The sequence below is a fragment of the Cavia porcellus genome, unplaced genomic scaffold, assembly GCF_034190915.1.
Source record: "Cavia porcellus strain 051 isolate PalLab524CR breed Dunkin Hartley unplaced genomic scaffold, mCavPor4.1 scaffold_25, whole genome shotgun sequence".
NCBI lineage: Eukaryota > Metazoa > Chordata > Mammalia > Rodentia > Caviidae > Cavia > Cavia porcellus.
Window position 1 is genome coordinate 53,510,941 of NW_026947508.1, and position 6,359 is coordinate 53,517,299.

General features: G+C 47.3%; 1 long non-coding RNA gene across 1 annotated transcript; it reads right to left on the reverse strand.

Moving 5' to 3' along the window:
- Nucleotides 1-224: 224 nt before the first annotated feature.
- Nucleotides 225-5,731, reverse strand: LOC134473086 (uncharacterized). Its single transcript, XR_010043206.1, has 3 exons — nt 5,452-5,731; nt 5,124-5,186; nt 225-1,330 (listed from the first exon to the last, which is right to left on the reverse strand). It is a non-coding gene; the product is annotated as an uncharacterized LOC134473086 (long non-coding RNA).
- Nucleotides 5,732-6,359: the final 628 nt, after the last annotated feature.

Below are 6,359 nucleotides of genomic sequence, written 5' to 3' on the forward strand. Positions count from 1 at the left end.
TGGAGTACACCCCTGTTATTTGCATTTCAAAACTACTTCCTGGGGCAGGTTTTTGGGAACTCACAACATGTTATGGTCAGGCAATCCTCTGAGGGCTGTGATTCTTTTCTCAGGACTCTGTCCCATTTACTATAGGGAAAACCCATAAATTATCTTTTCTGACTCCTGTTTGTGAGCTGACAAAGCAGTAGAAAGGTTACTTCTCTTGAGAATCTATTCTGTGCTTTTCTTTTTTTAAATTTTATTTTGAAAGTATACAACAGAACAAGTCAGAATAAAGCCAACTAAGATCGTACAGTGAAATTGGTACAGAACTTCACAGCAGGTTACCAGGATAACAGTAATAGGTATCACAGTATATTTTGTTATATTTATAATAGTTGTTCTTTCAATCACCTATATCAAAATGAGATGAAATATAGAACACTATAGAACTTATCAAAACAGAATATTGAATAGAGCAGTACCATTAATCAGAAAAGAGCAAAAAAGTAATAAAAATATTTGCCTTCAAAGAAATGGTAGAAGGAAGTCCCCCTTATTTGCTATGGTCAACCTCCCAAGAGATGCTCAGATTTCTGGTTCCCATTTGCTAATGGGCGAGGAGGGGGGATAGGGGAAGTGGGATATTTGACTCTAGGCCATGTAGCAGTAGGTTCACTATTGCTTAGCAGGGAGACAGGATGGTCATTTGTTTTTACAGCGTCCTCAGTTCCAACATGGTGGGGAATCTCAGGAGCTGCTGCTGGTTCTCCCCCTGGAAGGGCTGCAGTCAGCCAGACCACCACTGTTTACCAGGGAGGGGAGGTGCTTGCTTGGCTTCCCAGAGTCCTAAGTTCCAACATGGCGTGGATCTCAGGAGACACTGCTGGTTCTGTGCTTTTCTTAATCAGTCTCTAATAACCACAGAAGACTTTACTCAAGTTCAGAGAGGACTAGGAATTAGTGTTTAAAGAGCAAAGAGCCCTGGCCATGATCATAACGTTGAGAGTGAGGGTTGAGAGAGGACCATTGGTATCTTTCAAGTGGTGAATGGGAGAACAGAAAGCCAGCCGGGGCCACAGTCAATCTAGGGGAAAGTCATTCCCAGTCATCCAAAGGAGTTCAGCTGCTGGTAGAGGATCTGCCCAGGTTTCTTCAGGTGTGATGTTGGAGCCTCCTGAGGCCTTCCTAAGGCAAGGAGAGAATGGGATCATCCCTGTACTTGAAACTGATTCAGCAAAGTCTCACTTGTGAGCCTTCTGGATGGGTCAAGGAAAGCAGTGTCACAACCATCCATTCTCAGAGGAGTCACCAACCTTGGTCCTCATTCCATGGCAGTGGAAATAGGCTTGCCAAACAAAATAAAGACATCCAGTTAACTTGAATTTCAAATAAACTGAAGTTTTTTTTATATAAATATATCCAAAATGTTGTGTGAGATGTAGTTATACTCAAAACTTTTTTTACTGTTATCTGAAATCCAAATTTTACCAGGTGTCCTGTGTTTTTATTTTTACTTGCAATTCCTCCCACAAGTCAGGATGACTTCCTGAGGGTGAGTCCCTCTGAGATCACAGGGGCTGTAACAGGAGATGCCACCAGTGGGTTGGATCTCACCTCCCTGAACTTTAGCCCTCATTCATCAGCTCCTGGGGACAAAGAACATGGACCCCAAGGCAGTGTTCTTAGGTTTGAGCTCCCCTTGGCTCCCTAGCTTGTTAACTGTAAGCTGTGGAACCTCTCTGTGCTCCTAGTGTCATCATCTATAAAATGGGGTAATAACAATTGTTTTGTAAAGTTGTTCTAAAGCTCACATCTATGAGAAGTAGAAGATGTTAATTATTAGTGTCAATGTCCTCTGTTAGTACGTATACAAAAGAGCTGGACTGGAGAGAAGCATGTGTCTCACCAGAGCTGGGTGGAATTTTGGGTCTAGAAGTCTTAGCAGTCAGAAGAACATTATTTGGGGAATATTTAAATGAATCTTCTTGTTCTAGGAGGCCAGGTAAACTAAATGTCTGGCTCCAAATTTCATATATGACTGCGAATAAGAACCTTGGGGCGTAAAAAGGCAGATCAGAGATAAGAGAAAGCAAAAGGAATGGTGGAGGACCTTTTGCAAGAACTGAGTAAGAACCACAGAGTTACGAGATTTTGGAGCCACCAGGAGAGTCCAAAGCAGAGTCTGTCCTGCCCTTAGGAGGGGCAAGGACTTGAGAAGCAAGGGTTCTGGGCATCCTAGTCTTAGTTTTTAGCCAGTGTCCCTGGATATCTTCTGCAAATCTTTCCCCTCTCCTGCCTTCAGTTTCCTATCAGCACAAAGGAGATAATCACTGCAGCTTTGTCCTCTGGCTATTGTGAAACTTTCGGAAGGAATGACACAGCTGCCTCCCAGGGAATCGCCACCTCCTTTGGCCCTGGCCGTGCCCCAGCACATCAGAGCACAGTCCTTCACCATGTCCCCAGGCTCTGCACAACCAGGTGGCAGAATCTGAGCCCCAGAGCCAGGGTGGAGAGAGCTGTTGTGCTGGGCTGGCCTGCGCAACCCTGCACCTTGATTGAAACCCCACCAAGAAGGCAGCTCTGCTCAGCTCTCCACTGATGCTTTCTGAGTTGAACCAACCAACTTTGCTAAAACATTCAGGTAAATTGTGACATTTTCCTTCCTAATGTTTGGCTATAGGTATTCAATGATTCCCTATCTATATGCCATTTATTTCCTGTCACCCAGACTGTTAACCCTGGCTGTCTGTGTCCTGTTACCCCCAATCAAATCCATTCTTCCTTTGCTCCAGAGAGAGTCTTCTAAGGTAAAACTCCAATTAGGCTGTCTCCTAACATCTACTGCATAGATTCTTTATTTAAAGCTCCTGGAAAGTCTTCAGGGAATTTTTGAAAACCCTAAAATGTAACACACCTGAGCTCTGCATACATATAGACTTTGATCAGACTAATAGAGGGGCCTATAACTGCCTCTTTCCCCTCAAAATATCTGAAAATCTCTGCTGCACAAGAAAGTCCAATATCCTTAATCTGCAGGGTATGTAAGACATTTCATGGTGTAGTTTTTGCCTGCACCAGCTTTATTCTTGATCTTTTAGCCCCAGCTGCTCAAAAGCATCTTACGATTTCCTCCTTGCCTGTGCTCACATTGTGTCCTCTGCCCTGAATGCTCTCTGCTTCTGAGCCTACCTCTCACCTGGTCAAATGCCATTTAGCGACTCCACAAAGGCCCTCCTCCAGCAGCTTCTCTCCTGCATCCCTGCCCTGGGGCCATGGCCTTCCTGGCCTACTACAGGATGTGTAGCCATGTACTCCTGTGAGAGGAGAGATCCTGAGGACACAGTTGTGTCTCACTGGTTCTCTCTTTCCCTTCTTTCACTAAACCAGCAGTGCTTAGGATCAGAGACTCGGCCTTAACTGGATCTTGTTAGAAATGCAGACTCCTTGGCCCTCCCAGAACTACTGGGTGGGAGACCCAGAGGTGGGGTCAGAAGCTGTGCTTCACCATTTCCTGCCAGAGACCCTGACAACCACCGAAGCCTGAGAGCCGTGCCCGGTGCTCCACCAGCATTTGCCTGGTTGATTGGGGTAGCTCCTACCCCAACTTTCTGCCTCCTCTCCATCACCTCCTGACTATTCTTTCTGGTACTGCCCCAGCAATCTTTTCAGATCATGTAGGGACCTTGCTTAAAGCCTGTTGTACTTCCCTTACACCTCGAGCTCCATCTGCCCCTGACCAGGGGTGCAGGGTTCTGCAGGACCTGGCCCCCCATTCTCCTTCCTACTACTCTCCGCCACAGCACCCGTTCTGTGCTTCTCAGCCCCATCCCTTCTGCCTCTGGCCATGTGCTAGGCTGGGGAGCAGCACTGAAAACCTAGCCTGTATGGGAGAAGGGGCAGCCGAACAGTGGAGACAGATCTGGACGCAAATGGACACAGTGGTCAGGAGAAACAGGCACAGAGCTGTGTGGAGTATAGCGGTAGCAAGGGGAGTTCATCCAGGCACCTCCATTCCAAAGTGATTTCCGAGCATTTCTAATGGTCTGAGGGTGGGTTTCTTCCTCTGCATCTTCCATCTACACATTCTGTCCTCAAGCTTCAGTCTCCATGTCCATCAATGGGGTTGCAGGGAAGAATACATCAGAGTGTACAGTATTCCCCCCATGCAGGGGTGTGCTCCAACACATTCCACACATGCTTGGAGGTGCAGATAGCGCAGAGCCCTACACACCTGAGCTTTTCAGTGTAGACATTCCTATGGCAAAGCTTAACTTTCATGTTAGGCACAGTAAAGAATAAATAACAGCCACCAACAAAATAAAGCAGTGTCCTGTAATAAAGGAGATCTGCTGCTGATGACGTGGTTAGCTCAGCTCTGGCCCAGCCCCAGGCTGCCTTGTGACTGGGGAATATTATAGCTTACTTTTTGGAGGATCTACCTCTTTATGAGCTTCAGTAGGAAATGGAGATTCTGGAAACAAAAACAAAAACAAAAACAGAAACCACCTCAAAACAGAAGCCTCAGGAGAAACCCTGAGGTTAGGCTGAGGGAGAGAGAAAGTCCCCCACAGTCAGCAGTCTTCCTCCTAGGGTGTGGGTGTCAGGTGAACATGAAGCTAGAGCACAGCCTGGCCAGGCTTACCAGAAGGGGCAGTGGGGCTTGTAAGGCCTTACAGGAAAAGCAGAGGCTGAACAGGAACCAGGGCCCCCATTCTGGAAGTGGGTGAGCTTCGGGGCTGTAGGTCCAAGGGATCTGCACCAGTCTGTGCTGGACACAGGCAATTCTCCTGAGCTCTTGGACCATCCTCTGGGGCTGGCAAGATGGAAACGGAAAACCAGCATCACTGCTCTGGGGGCCAGGGCTCTCAGCTCACAGGACAAGTGCCTGGCTACAGCCCCAGGGGGTGAGTGGGAGGCAGCAGGCTGGGCATGCTGGGTATTTGTTCATTCATTCACTCATTTATTCACTCAATCCCAGTTTTCTGACCCATGAAATGGGAAAAGGAAAAGAATTCCTCCCCTTCCTGCTAGGAATATGTGGACTGTAGTGGAGCAGGGTGGGAAAGGGTTGTATAGTGACACTGGGAAAAAAACTTTCAATCATTCACGCTATAATAAAAGTAATAACAGACACTTACCAAGTATGAGCCCTCACTTCGGTATTCATGGCCACTCTGTGAGGTAGCTGCTCTGATTTCCATCTACAGAGGAGAAAAATATGACAGAGAGATAACTCATCCAGTCAGCAAGTCGGGGCAGAAGTGGTATTTGTCTGAGCAAACTGCTAGCCACCCTTAGCCACAATGTCACATGAGGCTTGAGCCTCCTTTCCTGTGCTGCAGCCAGGGAACAATGAACATAAATGTTCATTTATAGCTTTGGAACTACAGTGTGGGGGCAGTGGCCCGGCATGTCCCTAAATGAGTATGGACAACTTGAGTTCCAAGAAGGCAAAGGAAGATAAACCTGTATGGCAAGAGGACAGGAGGCCACCAGAAAGAAGCACGGCAGGCAGCAGGCTCTGAGATGGAGGTGTCCACGCAGCGCTGCCTGAGGGTTGTGTTTCCTCTGTGCACCGTGTTTTGAGGAGGGATTTTTGCAGAGGTGCAGATGAAGCAGTGTGCCAGGGATGGCGTAGGAGCACAGGGCTACTGAGTTGTAGACATGGCCACTTTAGGAGGACGATAAGAGCCAAAACAGTACAAGAGAACTTGCAAGAAGAGAACCATAAGCCAGTCCTGTCCCTTCTCTCCTTCCCTTCCTTTCCTCCCTGCCTTTTAGTCAGCTGATGCAACTGGAAGCAGAAATCTTGGGAACTGACAGAGGAGGTCCCCACAAATCAGTTTTTGCATTCCAGATCACATGCTGAAAGGAAAGGTATAAATGTAGCAGCACAAAGTAAAGACAATCTGCAGCTCAGAAGGATGCACAGAGATTTCTGTTAGCAGAGTGGGCAGATGGCATCTCACTGAGGAGACAGATGTGCTGTTATGTTGTCAGGAATGCTTGGAACAAAGTGCTTTGAGTAGCAAAGGCATAAGGTACAAGAGATGGAGTGTGGGGAAGGAGGTTGGAGTGAGAAGGGCTGGGTGGGGGAAAGTGTGGGCTCACTGGTCCTGAGGGTCACTGAAGCAATTTAAATAGAGAAATGACTAGGAGACTGTGTATTTGGAGGTTAGTGTTTTGACTGCAGAGTGGTGAGTGATTTGAGGACAGAGAATGGTTATAGCCAAGAAGGACCAGTTAAGAACCTTGTGGAATGCTTGGGAGAGACAAGCCCAAAAGCCTGAACAGGCAGGAGCCCACTCTCTGCTGAGAAAGATGAAGACAAACCAGACCCGTAGGGCCTGGACCTGACTCCCTATAGAACCCTT